Genomic DNA, 19,625 nt, shown 5'->3' on the forward strand with positions numbered 1-19,625 from the left:
GAGGCCAAGTCGGTGGGCGGCGGAGACGGGAGATGACGTGGAAGGTCCACGGAGTGGTAGTGAGAGGAGGAGGCCACGGCGGACGGGGGTCGGCGGTGGAGGCCATGGGGTGGGTTGGGGCGGGCGGGGGGCGTCGGAGGTGGAGAAGAGGCAGCAGGGGGTGCGTTGCCCAGCTGCGCGCTGTGGGGTCCACCTATAGGCCTATAAAATACAAGTGCTAGCATTTCCACCACCGCCACAAGCCCACAACCCAAAACTTTCAAACCAACCGCAATCCCGCAGTTCCGCGAAGAGGAGAGAGAGAGAAGGGGGAGAGAGCCACAGAGAGAGAGAGAGGCAGAAGCCATGGCGGAGCCGGAGCCGGAGCCCGCATGGCGCGCGCAGCTCCAGGAGGAGTTGCACGCCCTCCTCGTCCGCATCGACACCGAGCTCCTCCAGGTGATCGAGCTCCCGCTCTTCGACCTCGAGGGCGCCATGCAGGGCCGGGATGCGGCCATCACCACGGGTGCTCGTTCCCTCGCGAGGATAAGGTCACCAGGCGCTCCGAGGTCGTCACCCAGCTCCGGGCCGCCATGGTCTCCGCCGAGGGCCACGCGCTGATGGGAGGGAGCGCTGACCCCGCCGTGCCCCTCGCGTCGATCGACGACCTCCAAGGTATCGATGAGGGCGCGTGGAGCACTCTCGTGGAGCTTCGCACCGCCAGGACGCGCGCCGACGACACGCTCGCCCTCGTCGACTCGAGCGCGGCCTTCCTCAGGTCGGGGATGCTCGTCCTCGCCACCCGGCCCCGTCCTCGAAATGCCGAGTTCGTCCTCAACAAGAAGCGCCGCGGCGCCTGCGACGCCCTCCTCGCGGCGGCGGACGAGGCCAACAACATCCGCCGCAGCGTTGACGCGGCGATCGACTTCATCCTTCCACCGGAGGAGGAGGACCCGGAGGTTTGGTGGGAGATCGCGCAGGACGAGGAGGGTGGTGCCGTGGGAGACGACGACGACGACGATGACGACGACGACGACGACGACGATGACGACGACGACGACGATCCTGCTCCTGAGCAGGTGGTCGACGAGGGCGATGGTGGTGGTGGCTCCGCCTCGGAGAAGGCCGAGGACGACGACGAGGGCGCCGATCCTGCTCCTGACCAGGGGGTCTACGAGGGTCCTGATGGTGATGGCTCCGCCTCGGAGGAGGCCGCCGACGACGACGCGTGAGCATTGGTGTATGGTAACCCTATTGCGTCCCGATTCCGAATAGCTTCGATTCGTGTAAGATTCTAGGATCCGTTGCATCCTGAACTAGCTTCCTTCGATTTCAATAGCTTCGTGGTGCGAATTCGGAACTACGTACGTCTGTTTCTGTAATTTTGGGGGTGTATAATATGCTTACATACTGCAAATCGAGAGGAGAACTGAAATTCAGGTTCCACGAAACTCAATCTATCCAAAATGATCGACCTCCGTGAATCCCATGGGTTTATCTGCTCGCATTACGGCCACTGTGATTGACGAATATTACATGTTGGCCTCTGAGATTTGTCAGCGAGCCCATTGTGGCCTCTCGAGGTGCTGCCTTGAGCAGCAACACCACGCAATCTGACGCCAAATCGCTTATCTGTGGATCTGAATTTCCAACAACCAACAGAAATATACCCATATACTGCCACCAAGATCTCATATGTCCATGATGCATGATTGATGATCAACAACAATGCTCATGCTGAAGGCGCTATCAACAAGGACTGCAGGTTCTTTGGTGAGGACGATGCTTCTGTTGCAGCCGGTGCCACGGATAATGAAAGCTCTGCACAGTTCCACGGTTGGTTCTAGAAAATCATCCATATCTTGGCAGTTACAAATTAACTCAAGTAGATTCCCTATTCTTCTGACAACTTGAAGCTGCGATAGAATATTGGAGTCCATGTCGGGAGCAGATGCCAGAGCAAAACAAAGCTTGACATTGCTTACGTTTGCATTTGAAAGATCTCCAAGCAAATATTCAAAGCACTGGGATACTGTCGCTTCATTCAGGATATCAGATACCTTAACACAATCATGTTCCATCAGCATCACTAGTAGAAGTTTCTGTGCATACATAGGTATTGGAATCTTCATCCTCTGCAAATGAAGGGTACATTGGTATTCCACGGAAGCACTCTAACACCGACCATTTACCAAAAAAAAAACTATGGTTGTTTTTAATTATCTCAAAAGAAAAGAAAAAACCGGGCAAATAAATAACGCAAAATCAAATTCTTCTGGCGTGCGCGGCGCTACGCTCCGTCCGATCCAACCTATGTATATCTGGATTCTGGATCCAACCAACCCCTTCGTCCCCATGATCTACCCGGCCACACCTCTTTCTTGAGCGAGAAGCAACCCTCGAGGCTCGCTGATTTGGGGAACGCCACGACGGTTCATGTCCTCCCGCTGGTTCTGGCGCCGTTGGGGCCAACTTCGTCAAGTCCGGCCGAACCGGAAGGCGCGTGAGCATGCCGTGTGCTGCTGCTCCTTGCCGGCCGTGCAGCTAGGGATGGCGAGGTGCGCGAGCGCGCAACTCCTCGCCACCCTGCCCTACCTCTTCGTCCTGATCAGCACGGAGGAGCGGCGGCAGAGCGCCTGTAGACGAGAGCAACGCCCTAGTTGCTGGTTCTAGCTGTGGAGGAGCGGCGGCTGTTCATTATTCCCGAGCTGTTGATCAGACTGCAGCGGTGCTCCGGCAAGCAACAACAGCAGAATATGAAAAACAGTCCACAAAGGGGAAAGTTCAGAAGCTAGAAACGCGCAAGGCTCTTGCAAATTACAGATGCAAGCTGAATTGGTGAACTGACAGGGCAACAAATTACAGGTTGTTGAGCATAACACTAATTTTGTAAAAATATCATGATCTTGTCTTCATGAACATTGTTTTTTAGCAGAGTGCCCAGTTCTGAAACTGATTCATGAACGTAACTTGGGATTGCCAATTTAGTTTAAAATACTTACCAGTTTGTAAATATATGATACCATAATGTACAAGATCTTGTAAAATCTGTACCAGTTTGCCAATTTAGTTTAAATGCGTAGGAGGGAAATCTGACAAACAGGTCATTTTTTTAGGGAATACAGACAGGTCACCTGTTAAATCTTAAATGTGATGCACACGGTGGCGACGACGCGGGGAAGATATAATCCGGCTCCGGTGGTGGTGGGGGAAGGGGCGGAGCCATTCGGAGAGCCATCGCGCGAAGCTGAGTGATGATGGAGGTGATGGCGTCTCTCTCCCTGGGGTGGCTAAGCGGCCGCCAAAGCTGCAAGTAATCAGACCATTTAAACAGAGCGTCGATAGCGTGACGAAGAGGTATACGCTGAATCACGAGCCTATTTCTAATAGTCCACAACGTCCAGGCTAGCACACCGATGGTCAGCCACCTAATGTGGCGAGACGAGGGTGGTAGCGCCTGAAGTTCGGCGAAGAGAGCGGGGAAGTTGTTGTGGTCCCAACTGCCACCCACTACTTCGCGGAAACAGCTCCAGCGAAACTACGCGGACACACATATGAAGAAGATATGGTTCGAATCCTCTTCGGGCCCACATATCGGGCAACGCCCGTCACCAGGGCCGTTGCGCTTGAAGACCTCCACGCCGGACGGAAGGCTGCCGCGGATCCATTGCCACAAGAATATCTAATCTTCAAGGGGAGCCGGATCTCCCAAATGGTGGTGAGAGCCTCGGGTCCCAGGAAGGGGGCGATCGCCTGGTAGAGGGATTTAGCGGAGAATTGGCTAGATGGCTCTAGTCGCCACCTGGTGCGGTCATCTCCCATATCCAGATCAGGCTCGTGCAGCGCGATGCAGTCAAGCAAATCATGTCAATCGACGGTCTCCGCAAGTCCCAGTGGTCGCCGAAATGCAAGTTGCCCTAAGTCAATTAGGGCCACTGCGACCGATATCCGCGGCTCTACCGCAATGCAAACAAGCCAGGAAAGCGAGCCGCGAAGGGTGCGTCCCCAGCCCATCGATCGAACCAAAACAGCATGGCGGTGCCAGATCCAACCGCAACCGAAGTCCCTATGCGGAGGATTGGGAGGAGCTGTATGATGGATTGCCAGAACTGGGAGCCACCGGACCACTGACAGAAGGCGAATGGCTGGCCACGGAGGTTTTTCTGTTGGATGATGTGGAGCCACAAGCCACCCTCTCCGTTCGCAATCCGCCAGAGCCACCTAGTCAGTAGAGCAATGTTCATGCATTTGGAGGACATGATCCCGAGGCCACCCTGACCGCGAGGCTTAGATCTCAGTCCACCGAACCATGTGGTACTTCTGCTTATCGCCCTCGCCAGCCCAGAAGAAGCGTCCCTGGACTCTGGCGATCTCATGGTGCAGAGTCTCAGGCAGGCTGTAGAAGCTCATAATGAATAGGAGCAGGTTAGATAAGGACGAGTTAATGAGCACCGTTCGGGCTGCTTTAGAGAGACACCGCCCCTGCCAAGGCTCGATGCAGTGTTGGAGCTTGCCCACCATGGGGCGTAGCTCGGCCACCGTGAACCGCGTGTTACTAATGGGGATCCCCAAATAAGTCGTGGGGAAGCTCCCGGGCTGACAGTTAAGACGGTCTGCGATGCTCTTGCATTCATCTTGGGGTTAGCCCAAGACCATCACCGCACTCCTGTCGAAGTTAATCCTGAGACCAGACATCTGCTGAAAGCAGAGCAGGAGGAACTTCAAGTTCGTGATGTCGCTAGCAGAGCCTTCTACCATGATAATGGTGTCATCCACATATTGGACGAGGGAGAGCCCATTCCCACCAACTAGATGCGGTACTATGCCCTTGATATGCCCTGCAGCCTTCGCTTTATCTAAGATGGCTGCCAGGGCATCAACAACCATGTTGAAGAGGAACAGGGAGAAGGGATCGCCCTATCGCACCCCACAGAAGGTGGGGAAGTATGGGCCAATCTCTTCGTCGATGTTGACCATGGTCCGGCCCTAGGAGACCATTTGCATCATGCGAGTCACCCATTGGTCGTTGAAGCCCTTCCGGAGCAAGCATTCCCAAAGGAAAGCCCAACTAACCACGTCATATGCCTTGTGGAAATCAAGTTTCAGGAAGACCTCCTTGAGGTGTTTGGTGTGCACCTCGTGGAGTGCTTCGTGAAACACTAGGACTCCGTCAAGGATATAGCGTCCCTGGATAAAGGCCGACTGATCAGGGTGAGTGATCCGGTCGGCTATTGGGGCCACCCTATTGGCGTACCCCTTCGCAAGAATGCGGGAGATGGCATTTATCACCGTGATCGGGTGGAATTGGCGGATATCCGAAGCGCTAGTTACTTTGGGGATGAGGGTGATTATCCCAAAGTTGAGCCTGGAGAGGTCGATGGATCCTGTATAGAACTTCTCAAAAAGGGCCATCATCTCAGGTTTGATGACCTCCCAGAAGGTTAGGAAGAACTTCACCGGAAGGCCATCCGGGCCAAGCGCCAAGGACGGGTTCATGCCCTTAATGGCCGCCCACACTTCTGCCTCGGAGAACGGGGCCGTTAGTGCCACATTATCAGCAGCTGAGACACAATAGTGAGGCGGCCATATATCCTGAGCAGGGGCGATCCCTCCCTGAGGGGAGGCAGGGAATAAGTCTCTGTAAAAGCCATCTACATGAGCCCGAATGGCCTCCGGCTGCTGCAGAAGGGTCTCTCCGTCCCAAAGAAGCGGGATGGAGTTACGACGCCGCCGGCCGTTGGCGATGGCCTGGAAATAAGCGGTATTGGCATCCCCCTTGAGGACCCAATTCTACGTACCCCGAAGGTGCCAGTATGCCTCCTCGTCCGTGTAGATAACCATGTGCTGGTCTTCCAAATCGTACCTAAGCATCCAATCCTCGGCCAAGAGGCCCGAGGCATCGGCCCGGAGATCAAGGGATTGGATGCCCTCTAGGAGAGCTTTATTTCGCTCCCGGATGTCTCGGCCCAAGTTGGCACCCCAACCTTTCATGAATTGTCGCGACCACTTAGCGCAAAAATGCCAAGAGTCGACGACCGAGAGGGAGCGGTGGGGGGCTTCACGCGCCTCACGCCAACGTGCGACCACCACAGCGGCAAACCCAGGATGGTTCAGCCAGAAGGTTTCGAAGCAGAAGCGGGGGGGATGGGGGCGATCGTTCTCAAAGGAGATGAGGAGGGGGGCGTGATCGGAACCAATCCGAGTAATTGCCCGGAGTGATGCTAGGGGGCAACGAATGTCCCACTCCGTGTGTTGTGCGTGTTGTTGTGTCTGTGTTTGGGCTTGTTGTGTTGTGCCCACAGCTGAACCCGTCTGTTGTGTGTGTGCTTGTCTGTTAGACCTTGCTGCGGTGGCATTGTGTGTGTGTGTGTGTGTGTGTTTGCAGATGGTACTTTGTTGACTTTGTGCTCAGTGGTTACTTTATTTATAAAGCGGGGCGAAAGCCTTTTGGGGTAAATGTGATGCAATTTTTTGGATTTGAAGAAAAAAAGAATTCAATATAATCCGTATATTTCAAGTGAGGTTGCATTGTATGAATCCTTGAAAGAAATAAAAAACAAGAGGTTGCATGAAAGGTTCTGCTATGTGTAAACTGGTTGGTGCATTACATCTTGTATGTGTCAGGTTATACCTACATGGAAGAGATATTTCAGCGGTTTGTTCTAGTAGTATACTAGATTTACTAGTTCTCTTGTACATATCTAACCAACTTAGTACTCACTCGTGGTAGGGGGTAGGTTTTGACCATCCTCCGCAACGGGTGGGCCACCTCTCTCATTCCCTAGATTGACTATATCCTCTAAGGTTCTGTTTGGACTGTACATATCCTCTAAGGTTGTAAAACCGTATATTAGAGCACGAGGCTCTGATACCAATTGAAAAGGATCGATACGGTCGACTAGAGGGGGGTGAATAGGAGACTACAAATTTTAATATTTCCTGTCAATTTTAAGGCTTAGCGGATAAATAGGGTTCACTAGATATGCAACTAGGTGAAAGCAACCTATATGACAAGTTAGCTCCAAGCTAAATATGCTAGGCAACAATCTAAGTAGCAATCCAACAAGCATACAAAGCAAAGTAAGGTGCCAGAAAAGATTAACCACAAGTGAGATGAGGACGCGGATTTTATCCCGAAGTTCACTCTTCCTTGGGGAAGAGCTACTCGCCGTTTGGAGGGGTGCCGGAGCCAAAGCTTGCGGAACACCACCAAAGGCTCACCGTAATCTCCTTTGAGTCACCCCCAACGGATGAGCCTCGAATCACTCAGGGTTGGTCTTAAAGGCGGCCACCACACCTTTACAAACTTCTCTGAAGCACACCACAAGCAAGGAAGCTTCCGGAGGAACCTCTAACCGCCTAGGAGCCCAGCTCCAAGAGTAACAAGTCAATGGGGAAGAAATTTTGCGGGGAACGCGATTTGGTTTGGTCAATATGTAGATCGGGTCTTGCTCTCCCAATCCCTAAAGTTTCAACAAGTTTGGGTGGATGGATTGAGAGTATTGAGCAAAATGAGGTGTAGCAATGGTATAGCTCAACAAGACATTAGGGTTAAGGGTTGGAGGTGGAAGAAGGGGTGTCGGTGTCAAAACCGACGGATCTCGGGTAGGGGGTCCCGAACTGTGCGTCTAGGCCGGATGGTAACAGGAGGCAAGGGACATGAAGTTTTACCCAGGTTCGGCCCCTCTCGATGGAGGTAAAACCCTACGTCCTGCTTGATTAATATTGATGATATGGGTAGTTAGAGGTTAGAGGTCTACCACGAGATCGGAGAGGCTAAACCCTAGAAGCTAGCCTATGGTATGATTGTATGTTGTCTATGTTGTCCTACGGACTAAAAACCTCCGGTTTATATAGACACCGGAGAGGGTTAGGGTTACATAAAGTCGGTTACAATGGTAGAAGATCTGTATATCCGTATCGCCAAGCTTGCCTTCCACGCCAAGGAAAGTCCTATCTGGACACGGGACGAAGTCTTCAATCTTGTATCTGCATAGTCCAGGAGTCCGGCTGAAGGTATAGTCCGGCCATCCGGACACCCCCTAATCCAGGACTCCCTCAGTAGCCCCTGAACCAGGCTTCAATGACGACGAGTCTGGCGCGTAGTTTGTCTTCGGCATTGCAAGGCGGGTTCCTCCTCCAAGTACTTAATAGAAGATTTTGAACACAAAGATAGTGTCCGACTCTGCAAAATAAGTTTCCACATATTGCCATAGAGAGAATAATATTTACACAAATCCATCTGCTGACGTATTCCGAAGTGCGACACACCACGGCCAAGCCTTCATCCGAGTCGTTTCATTATCCCCACCTCAGCGTGTTACGCGAGGCGGTTTCATTGGCACGTCTTGTTAAAGCAGAGATCGTGTCCCCTTATTCCGGGATTCTCATCAATACGGGCGTGGGTAACCCAACCGCTTCTAGGACTCCTAGATTATAGGCAAGTCCAAATGGACACAGAGAGGATGCTTGATATTCACCCTCTTTATAAAGGGACAAGGCTTTCTACTTTTCCCTCCCGCGTTCAATCGAATCCTTCCCCCGCCTCAAGCTCAAACGCCCAAGGTCCAGGTCAGGTGCTCCGAACCTTCAGTCATGTCCGGATCTAGCCTTCAAGGCCGATGGGTTCCTTCCTCTGTCACGGAAGAAGACATCAAAAAGTTGAGGGAGGCTAGATATCTGACGCCGAGATTTTGCATCGGCTACCTCCCCGGGGGCAGGCCGTCCCTTCCCCCGAACCCAACGAGAGCGTCATGTTCGTCTCCCACTTCCTCCGAGGTCTAGGCCTTGCTTTGGATCCTTTCGTCGGGGGCTTGATGTTTTACTATGGGTTAGATTTCCATGATCTAGCTCCGGACTCCTTTCTTCATATCACGACATTTATCGTCGTGTGCGAGGCCTTCCTCCGGGTTACCCCCCACTTTGGCCTATGGCTCAAGACCTTTGAAGTAAAGCCGAAGATGATCAAGGGGCAAAATGCGGCGTGTGGAGGTGCCTCAATACGCAAGATGAAGGGAGCTCCATGGCCCAAAGGTTCCATCCCAGAGGTATCTGAATTGTGGCAACAGGAGTGGTTCTACATCACGGCTCCTAGAAGCGCCAAGTGGGCGGCTGCCCCCGTTTTCCGCTTGGGCCCTCCACCACAACTGATGACATGGATTAGCAGAGGACTGAGCTGGGGTCCAGCCACGGACGTGCCTATGCTGCAAAGCCGCATTCGAGATCTCTTTAATGGAGATCTCAGTTTGATTGCGGTGATACAAGTCATGCTGGTCCGTCAAGTCCATCCTTGCAAACATCGTCCCCTTCGCTTGTGGGAGTTCAATCCCGAGGGACCGCGTGTCATTTAAAATTTCCTCGGCCTGACGCATGAGGAGATGTACAAGTCGTTCTTCGGACCTCAAGTGGATTGTTCGGAAATCACCGAGGACGTGGGCCTGAGCAGTATCCATGCCGCCGAACAGGTAGGGAATCTTCCGGCCGAATATACTATCTCTCACTTGTTACGAAGTTATCTCTGAGAGTTTGCTTTTTGACCAGGACTGGCTAACAAAGGCGAAGCTGATCCGGTGTTCAGCCCTCCTTCCTGAGGGTTTGGAAAATCCGGTACTGGAAAAGATGCTCCAGGTCACACCCTGCACGGAGCCCTTGAAGGAAGATACCGGGGACGATAATACGGGCGGACGCGGGCCCCCAACGCTGCCCATTCTAACCGAGGGAGCGAGCGTCTTCATGAAGGAAGACGACCGGGGGAGGAAAAGGACCGTGCCCGGGGGTTCGGAAGCCGAAGCTTCCAAACGGGAGAAGAAGTCTCCCACAGAGGGTCTTACCCTGGGGGGCGCTGTTGCCGCACAAAGTCCGCGGGGGGATCAATTCTCCCACGAGTCGTAAGTGACCCGAAATACTTTAATAGTACAGATACGCCATCTTTTTCTTCTGAGAAAGTAACCACCACATATATCTTTGCAGTTCGGGCCTTAGCCCCTCTCAAATGAGCTCGTCTTCGGGGGATCTCCTTCCAGAGATGATGGAGAGTGAAACGCCTCCTCCGGACTCCTCCGCTCTGGAAGCGGGTGACCCTGAAGTGTCATCACGGAGGACTTCTCTGAGTCCGGCGAGGCCAGAAAATAATCCCGTTGACCCCCGAAGCTCCCAGTGTCCGGTTCCCAAAGAGAGCAGACAAAAGAGTCCGGCACCGTCTAGTGTGCGATCGGATGTTCTGAGGGAGTTGGTGGGGCGAGCGGCCATCTCAGACGAACACCGTGTGCTGATGAATACGGTGATGGAGAGGATATCGTCCGCCGAAAGCGGATTGCATGAAGCTTTTATTAGTCTACTGACAGGCTTTGAGGTACGTAAAAGAATGTATGATAGTCCTGCACATGCTAGGTGTGCCCTGTGTAGATAGTAGCCCCTGAGACTCTGGTTGTCGTCGGAAACAACGACAAATAGAGGATCATATTCCCAGGTAATAACCATACTGCCTTTATGTGCAGGTAATGGAAGCTCCGGTGGCTGGCCGGACGAGCAAGTTTGCCCATTTAGAACGGCAGTTGGATGCGGCAGACGCCGACATCGAGCTTGTTAACAAAAGGCTTGACGAGGCACAGGGTAAGTGTCATTATCTGGTAAACGCCGCATAGTAAGAGCAGTATGAAGCCAGTATCTTTAATATGTTATGACTGCAGATGGATCTGCCACCGTTGAAGCCTTGCTGGCGGAACTTTCCCGAGCCAAGGAACAAGCGAGGTTGGGTAATGCGGCTGCTTTGAAGGCGGCCGAAGAGTTGCGAGCCGAGAAGGTCGCGCATGGCGAGAGCCGAGACAAGATGGCCAAGATGGCCATAGAATTAAAAGCCGCCGCCGACTGTTGCCGGGTTCTTGAAAAGGAAAACCAAGCGAAGGCATTGGACCTTGAGAAGGCTGCTACGACGAGAAAGGACCTCCGCTCTGCTATGAGGGCAAAGAAGGAGGAGCTGCGGGAAGCCGGAGATATTGTAGCCGGGAAATCCTTTATGTTGTGGAGGAAGTTCGGAGATCCACGATATGCTCCTCTGGATCGGCTGTGGAGTTCGGAGGATGTATACATGGATTTGGCGGCGAGCGCTGCCGATGCGGCCAAGTATTTCCAGGGTCAGACAGACCGTGAAGTAGACCGGCTGTTTTGGAGACAATTCCATTCTCTCGAGCGTCCACTTTCATTGAGTGACCAATTGGCCAAATGGGCCGAACTAAATAGGTTGTCCGGAGACTCCATGAGGTATGTTGTGGATCAGCTATGGCCGGAAAGGTCAAAACCGGACTCTTATTTCGGCTTGGTGCATCAGTTCCTTGACGTGGTGCCACACATTGATGCGATGAAGAGGTCAGCGTGCATAGAGGGCGCACGGATGGCCTTTGCCCGTGTTAAAGCATACTGGGCGGAGATGGATGCTACCACCGTTGCAGCGCGGGATTCGGCCATAGGTCGAAGGGCTGCTGAGCACTACTTTGAAGAAGTTCTTGAGGGTGCTCGTTTGATAGAGACCCAGTGCTCAAAAAATATTATGTTTGAGTGATATGTAATCTCATTGTAAGCGAAATGCTTTTATAAATTTTTGTAAGACTATTTTTATACTTTTGCCTGAAAGTAATATGATGCCTCCTGGGCGGCCGTTTATGTATACATGTGTATAACCTGAAAGATTGCAGTCGTCGGCTTCAACCCTCACGCATATAATGCGGAGGTGGTCGCACAAACACGCGTTCACACTTAACCCAACGTCTTGGTCCTATTAAGGAGGTGATAGCGGAGCGAGCGAGGCAACCGGACTATAATGCTTTAGCACTTTCACTTAGCCATAGGAGTTTGATAGGGGGGCTACTAGATAGCCCCTGGTGGCTCCGCACTCTCCCGATCCTGGGGTGCGTACATGCCTGGCCGGAAAACGACCCTTCGTTAAGGCGGAGGAATTCTAACATTCCGACAGGTCGTCGAGTGGTTGACCAGTCTCACGCTATATCATGACAGTCAGTTTTCGGCTTTCTCTACTGAGGTGCTCGTCCGGATGAACCAGGGCACAATCGCAGTAGTTCTCCTGGTGCTACCTTAGCCGGTAAAGCGGAACGTAAGGCACCAAAACACAGGAGCCGAGCAAACCCAACATTTGACCAAAGACAATGATTCGAAGCTGATGCAAATAAGGCCGAACTCGCGACGCCGAACACTCCCTAAGGTATTCGGTCTTAGTGGTATAAACCGGGTCTAAATAATGGCCTTTGTAAGAAGCCCCTTCTGTCCAGGTACGGGCATTGTTCTGGCCTGGCCACATGCCAAGACGTCAGCATCCTTTGGTGGAGATGTATCAACAAGAGACAGTAAAAAAGGTTTACGCAGGGTCTTAATCTAAAAAGAATCCTTGGAACGGGTCCCTGCTGCACGTCTGCGCCTGTGTCTCCGTTGTGTCGTATCCTGGATGGGTGTAGCACGATGATCGTCTGTAAAAGAGAGGAATTTAGGTGAAAAAGTTGTCGTGCAGAAAGATAGTTTTTAAAGAAACCATGCATAATTCAAGATGAGAAGAAATTGCCACTTGTCTGCGCGCGTTGAGCCCCTTGTATTGACAAATAGGGGTGTGACTGTTTATAGCGGCGCCGGACTCGATTAGTTGTGTCTGAGGTCTTGACGACCTATTGGATGCTTTCGCTGGTCCGGGCGCCTTTACTGTGCGGCTGCCAAGGCAGCCTCACTCTCTTCGGCGCGCAGAGATCGCTTGATATTTCCGTGCACTGCAATGATGCCATGTGGACCGGGCATCTTGAGTGTGAGGGAGGCGTAGTGTGGTATTGCATTAAAGCGAGCGAACGCTTCACGTCCGAGCAGTGCTTGATAGCCACTTTGAAACGGAGCGATGTGGAAAGTTAGATGCTCCCGACGGAAGTTATCGGGGGAGCCGAATATAACTTGTAGTAGGAGGGAGCCCGTGCAACGAGCCCCTGGGCCTGGCTTTACTCCTTTAAAGGTAGTATTGCTATGGCGAATTTGTGTTGGGTCTAACCCCATCCCGCGGATTCTATCCTGATATATTAGGTTTAGGCTACTGCCGCCATCCATCAAGACTCGTGTGAAGTCATATCCGCCAATTACTGAATCTAATACCAGGGCAGCCCGTCCTGCGTGCCAGATACTTGATGAGTAATCGCGATGGTCGAAAATGATCGGTTGAGACGACCAGTGGCAGGACCTCGCGGTTACAGGCACTTGGGTATATTTTTCTGGGGGTGCCGCGTTGTTTTTTCCCTTGATCACGTGTAACACGTTTACTGTTTTGACTTATGGTGGAAATTTCTTTTGTTCCCCCGTGTCTTGCTTGGGAGGCTCGTCCTCGTCTTCACTTGGCGTATCCTCCCCCTTGTGTATGGCATTGAGCTTGCCGGACTGCTTGAAGACCCAACATTTTCTGTGGGTATGATTAGCTGGTTTGCCAGGGGTACTATGGATCTGATATATTTGGTCCAGAATTTTGTTGAGGCTGGACAGTTCATCCCTGGTGCCTTTAGGGGGCGGATTTTGACCTGCCCGAGAGCTTTTGAATCCGGCATTTACTGCCGTGCCCTTCGTGCGGTCTTCTTTATTCCGGCGTTTGTTATTGCTGTTGCGCTGTGATTTCCCGTTTCCATCTCTAACTTCGAATGTACTGCGGTCGCTGGTGCTGCATCTGGCTAGCCAACTGTCCTCACCCGCACAAAAGCGGGTCATGAGGTTTGTTAATGCGGCCATCGTTCTCGGCTTATTTTGGCCGAGGTGTCTGGCGAGCCATTCATCACGGACGCTATGCTTGAAAGCCGCTAAGGCTTTGGCGTCCGGACAGTTGACAATCTGGTTCTTTTTAGTAAAAAACCTATTCCAAAGCTTTCGGGCTGACTCTCCGGGCTGTTGAGTTATATGGCTCAGATCGTCAGCCAGTGACGAGCTAGCCCTTTGAGCTTGAGGGGTAAGTACTTGATGGTGTGGAGATCATCTCCTCGAGCCATATGGATATGAAGGATGTAGTCCTCAATCCAGACCCCAGGGTCTGTTGTTCCGTCGTATGCCTCTATGTTTACGGGCTTGAATCCCTTTGGAAATTCATGGTCCAGCACCTCATCGGTGAAACATAGGGGGTGTGCGGCACCCCTGTAGCTGGGTGTGCCGCGTTGTTCGGATGTTTGTTGTGTTGCATTATATGCTGGGGCGCGCTTGCGTGGTCCATAGATGGATCTTGTTGCATCGTCCTTTAGATGCGAGCCCTCACATGGGTCGCGTGTTGTATTGTGAGCGGTGTTGAATGCTGTTCTGTGTTGGTAGAGGGGTCGTCTATCCGACCAGGTGGCTGCTTTGATGTTTGGTTGTGGGGGGTCTGAGGCCTCCTCATCGAATTCGGGTAGCAACTTCCGCTTTGGGTAGCTCTTGGAGGGGTGATCATCGTCGTACCTTGCTGCTGTGTTGAGTATTTTACTCCATCTGATTTGGAGTGTGTCTTGAGCGGCCTTGAGCCTTTGCTTCTGCTTTTTAAGACTCCTCGCGGTGGCAACAATCCTTTTACGGGCATTCTGCTACTCCGGTTGTCTGTCCGGCGTTATGTTGTCCGGACCATTATCCTTGATGGGGTTTGTTTGTTCGGTTTGATTATCCGGATTGCCGTTGTCCGGCAGCGGTTCGCCCTGCTCCAACGCTGGGTCTGTGTGATCGTTATTTTTGTCGAGGCGGGATTTGGGGCGGCGCTTACGCCGCCGCTTTGACTGCTTTTCGAGGGAACAAGCCTTCGGTGCGTCCTTCCGCTCCTCGTCGTCATATTTTGGTGCGTCCACCATGTATACGTCATATGACGAGGCGGCATTCCAGGGCCCAGTAGGCGCTGGTTCTTCATCGTCTCCTTCATCGGCGTCCATACCGTCAATGTCTTCGGAGTTGAAGTCGAGCATGTCGGTTAAATCATCGACAGTGGCTACAAAGTGGGTGGTGGGTGGGCTTTGAATTTCTTCATCGTCTGAATCCCAACCTTGCTGACCGTAGTCCAGCCAGGACTCTGCTGATAAAGAGAGGGACTTCAGTGTCTTCAGAATATCGTCGAAAGGCGAGTGCTGAAAGATGTTCACGGCAGTAAACTCCATGATCGGCGCCCAATCGGATTCGATCGACAGGGGCGCGGAGGGTCCGGAGTCCGGAGAGGAATCCGGCTCCTTGGAGTCACGAGTCTCACGGAGTGCGGGGCTGGTGTTCGGATCAATCACCGTTGGGATCGCAGCCCCCGAGGCGGCGTCCAACCGCCCATCCTCGATCGGCGCAGTTGGCTCCGAATTAAGGGTCGAAGCCGATGCCGGTGCGGCCTCCAGGGCACTGTCCGGCGGCAGAGCTAGATCATGCTCGTCGGGACAGTGCGGCACGCTCGGCAGTGGCTCGAATCTGTCAAAGATCAAGTCCCCGCGGACGTCAGCCGTGTAGTTTAAACTTCCAAATCTGACCTGACGGCCAGGGGCGTAGCTTTCGATCTGCTCCAGATGGCCAAGTGAATTGGCCCGCAGTGCGAAGGCGCCGAAGACGAAGATATGTCCGGGGAGGAAGGTCTCACCCTGGACTGCATCGCCATTGACGGTCATAGGAGCCATCGAGCCTGACGGCGACGACACAGAGGAACTCTCAATGAAAGCACCAATGTCGGTGTCAAAACCGGCGGATCTCGGGTAGGGGGTCCCGAACTGTGCGTCTAGGCCGGATGGTCATAGGAGGCAAGGGACACGAAGTTTTACCCAGGTTCGGGCCCTCTCTATGGAGGTAAAACCCTACGTCCTGCTTGATTAATATTGATGATATGTGTAGTACAAGAGTAGATCTACCACGAGATCGGAGAGGCTAAACCCTAGAAGCTAGCCTATGGTATGATTGTATGTTGTCTATGTTGTTCTACGGACTAAAACCCTCCGGTTTATATAGACACCGGAGAGGGTTAGGGTTACACAAAGTCGGTTACAATGGTAGGATATCTGTATATCCGTATCGCCAAGCTTGCCTTCCACGCCAAGGAAAGTCCTATCCAGACACGGGACGAAGTCTTCAATCTTGTATCTGCATAGTCCAGGAGTCCAGCTGAAGGTATAGTCCGGCCATCCGGACACCCCCTAATCCAGGACTCCCTCAAGGGGCTTTTTATAGTGTTCTTGGCCAGGCGAGGATTTCTGCCCATTAGACCCCGTGCGCACGGGCTAAGTCAGCCCCGTGCGCACGGGGTACTCAGAGACATTCACACCACCACGTGCGCACGGGGTCTACCCAGAGAGTTTACGTAGTACCCCATGGACCCCGTGCGCACGGGGTACCCAGAGAGTTACGCAGTACCCCGTGCGCACGGGGTACCCAGTAACTTTCTGTCATAAGCTTTCTGAGTACCACTGGTGTGGCTTGAAGCTACGTCGGTATTTCCCCAAAGAGAAAGTGATGATGAGCACAGCGATGGTAGGTATTTCCCTCAGTGTTGAGACCAAGTTATCGAACCAGTAGGAGAACTAAGCAAAAATACGTAAAATGCACCTGCAGACAAATAACAAATACTCGCAACCCGACGTATTAAAGGGGTTGTCAATCCCTTTCGGGTAACGGTGCCAAAAATTGGCAAACGTAAGTGAATAAATTGCAGTAGATTGATAGATCGAATGCCAAATAAAATAAATAAGAATAAATTGCAGCAAGGTATTTTTGTATTTTTGGTTTACTAGATCTGAAAATAAAAGGCAAATAAAATAGATCACAAAGGCATATAATATGAGAAAGAGACCCGGGGGCCGTAGGTTTCACTAGTGGCTTCTCTCGAGAAAAATAGCAAACGGTGGGTAAACTAATTACTATTGGGCAATTGATAGAACTTCAAATAATCATGACGATATCCAGGCAATGATAATTATATATGCATCACGTCCAAGATTAGTAGACCGGCTCCTGCCTGCATCTACTACTATTACTCCACACATCGACCGCTATCCAGCATGCATCTAGTGTATTAAGTTCATGGAGAAATGGAGTAATGCAATAAGAACGATGACATGATGTAGACAAGATCTATTTATGTAGAAATAGACCACATCGTTTTATCCTTACTAGCAACGATACATATGTGTCGGTCCCCCTTCTGTCACTGGGATCAAGCACCGTAAGATCAAACCCACTACAAAGCACCTCTTCCCATTGCAGGATAAATAGATCAAGTTGGCCAAACAAAAACCAAATATCAGAGAAGAAATACGAGGCTATAAGGAATCATGCATATAAGAGATCAAAGAAGATTAAAATAACTTTCATGGATAAAAAGATAGATCTGATCATAAACTCAAAGTTCATCCGATCCCAACAAACACACCGCAAAAAGAGTTACATCATATGGATCTCCAACAGACCATTGTATTGAGAATTAAACGAGAGAGAGGAAGCCATCTAGCTACTAACTACGGACCTGAAGGTCTACAAAGAACTACTCATGCATCATCGGAGATGCACCAATGGAAGTGGTGAACCCCTCCGTGATGGTGTCTAGATTGGATCTGTTGGTTCTGGACTTTGCGACGGCTAGAATTGATTTTTGTCGACTCCCCTAGGGTTTCTGGAATATTAGGGTATTTATAGAGTAAAGAGGCGATCCAGGAGGCACCTGAGGTGGGCACAACCCACCAGGGCACGCCTGGGCCTCTAGGCGCGCCCTGGTGGGTTGTGCTCCCCTCGGAGCAGCCCCCAGGTGCTTCTTCGGACCATTGGATGTCTTCTAGTCAAAAAAATCCACAAAAAGTTTCGCTGAGTTTGGACTCCGTTTGATATTGAGTAGGCTAGTGTATATGATTCGACAATTTTCTTCCCACACAACTTTCATCCACACAAACCCCTCTTAATAGTGCGGTCTTTCCTACGACTCGAAGCAAACCAAAAACTAAACCTTTGATTCACCGAAAGACCACGCCTTTGATCTTTTTAAATTAGGGGGTCACACATCTCCATCACGAAGAACTTGGAACCAATATCCTGAGATAAACTTCAGTAATCGATATTAGTTCAACTAACCACATCGTCATCACACCAAAATATAGTATAAATACCACTTGCACTTTCACAAAGTACTTGTTAGAGATCTCATACCTCTCGACATGGGCATGAGTTTCAAATACCAATTTCAGCTCTTGGAACATCTCATATGCTCCGTGGCGCTCAAAACATTTTTGAAGTCCTAGTTCTAAGCCGTAAAGCATGGTGCACTAAATGTTGGAAATATGCCCTAGAGGCAATAATAAAATGGTTATTATTGTATTTCCTTGTTCATGATAATTGTCTATTGTTCATGCTATAATTGTATTAACCGGAAACCGTAATACATGTGTGAATACATAGACCACAACATGTCCCTAGTAAGCCTCTAGTTGACTAGCTCGTTGATCAATAGATGGTCATGGTTTCCTGACCATGGACATTGGATGTCATTGATAACGGGATCACATCATTAGGAGAATGATGTGATGGACAAGACCCAATCCTAAGCCTAGCACAAGATCGTATAGTTCGTCTGCTAAAGCTTTTCTAATGTCAAGTATCATTTCCTTAGACCATGAGATTTTAACTCCCGGATACTGTAGGAATGCTTTGGGTGTACCAAACGCCACAACGTAACTGGGTGTCTATAAAGGTGCACTACGGGTATCTCTGAAAGTGTCTGTTGGGTTGGCATGAATCGAGACTGGGATTTGTCACTCCGTGTAAACGGAGAGGTATCTCTGGGCCCACTCGGTAGGACATCATCATAATGTGCACAATGTGACCAAGGAGTTGATCACGGGATGATGTGTTACGGAACGAGTAAAGAGACTTGCCGAGATTGAACAAGGTATCGGGATACTGACGATCGAATCTCGGGCAAGTACTATACTGGTAGACAAAGGGAATTGTATACGGGATTGACTGAATCCTTGACATCGTGGTTCATCCGATGAGATCATCGTGGAACATGTGGGAGCCAACATGGGTATCCAGATCCCGCTGTTGGTTATTGACCAGAGAGATGTCTCAGTCATGTCTGCATTATTCCCGAGCCCGTAGGGTTTACACACTTAAGGTTCAATGGCGCTAGGGTTATAGGGAAAGTATGTGCACGATTACCAAATGTTGTTTGGAGTCCCGGATGAGATCCCGGACGTCACGAGGAGTTCCGGAATGGTCCCGAGGTGAAGATTGATATATTGGACGAAGGGTTTTGGAGTCCGGAAGTGTTCCGGAGGTACCGGGTGATGACCAGCATGACCGAAAGGTGTTTCGGGAGCCCCGGCAAGTGTTGGGGGGCTTCATGGGCCAAGGGAAGGGGGCAAACCAGCCCACTAAGGGGCTGTGCGCCCCCCTCACCTATTCCCACGTGACCAGGGGGTTTGGGGCACCCCATCTAGGGTTCTCACCTCCTGGCTTGGGGGCCAAGTCACACAAGGGGGAGATCCCATCTGCCCTGGCCGCCGCCCACCTAGGGGAAACCCTAGGGTGCCTCCCCTTGCCCTTGCCCCTATATATAGTGGAGGTTTGGGGGCTGCACAACACACGAGTCTCTCTCTCCCAAGGCGCAGCCCTACCTGTCTCCCTCCTCGTCTCTCGTAGTGCTTGGCGAAGCCCTG

General features: G+C 51.5%; 1 pseudogene; it reads right to left on the reverse strand.

The window, feature by feature from the left end:
- Window positions 1–1,473: 1,473 nt before the first annotated feature.
- LOC119283645 lies at window positions 1,474–2,066 on the reverse strand (annotated as a pseudogene).
- Window positions 2,067–19,625: the final 17,559 nt, after the last annotated feature.

Source organism: Triticum dicoccoides, chromosome 4A, assembly GCF_002162155.2.
Source record: "Triticum dicoccoides isolate Atlit2015 ecotype Zavitan chromosome 4A, WEW_v2.0, whole genome shotgun sequence".
Lineage (NCBI taxonomy): Eukaryota > Viridiplantae > Streptophyta > Magnoliopsida > Poales > Poaceae > Triticum > Triticum dicoccoides.